The following is a 382-nucleotide window of genomic DNA, read 5'->3' as shown; positions in this document are numbered from 1 at the left end:
CATCTCGAATAAAATATTTTATTGAGCATACAGTATTAAATAGTACTGCAAAGGAATTTCAATCACTATTGAATTTCAATCACTATTGTAGACCCCGCATAAATTCGACCACTTGTGTTACGCTTAGACAATAAAACTGTTCGTCCTATTCGTTCAGAATGAAAACGTCCAAGTGTGTGACGTCACATTACCCATGGACACCCTTGTCCAGATGAAAACTTTTCATTCTGAACGCACCCCAGCAAGACGATATTGGCTGCGTTCAGCAGACTCAACAGTTTTGCAACCGTTTTATGATTGTCTGCTGAGATAGGACCATTATTCTAGATCTAAAAGTATGATCCAATTAGCGCGAAGGAAACTTCCAACAGTTGCAAAACAA

Source organism: Mycetomoellerius zeteki, unplaced genomic scaffold (genome assembly GCF_001594055.1).
Source record: "Mycetomoellerius zeteki isolate Tzet28-1 unplaced genomic scaffold, Tzet1.0 scaffold199, whole genome shotgun sequence".
Classification (NCBI taxonomy): Eukaryota; Metazoa; Arthropoda; class Insecta; order Hymenoptera; family Formicidae; genus Mycetomoellerius; species Mycetomoellerius zeteki.
The sequence above is the reverse complement of the archived record's forward strand: the minus strand, read 5'-3'. Positions refer to the sequence as shown.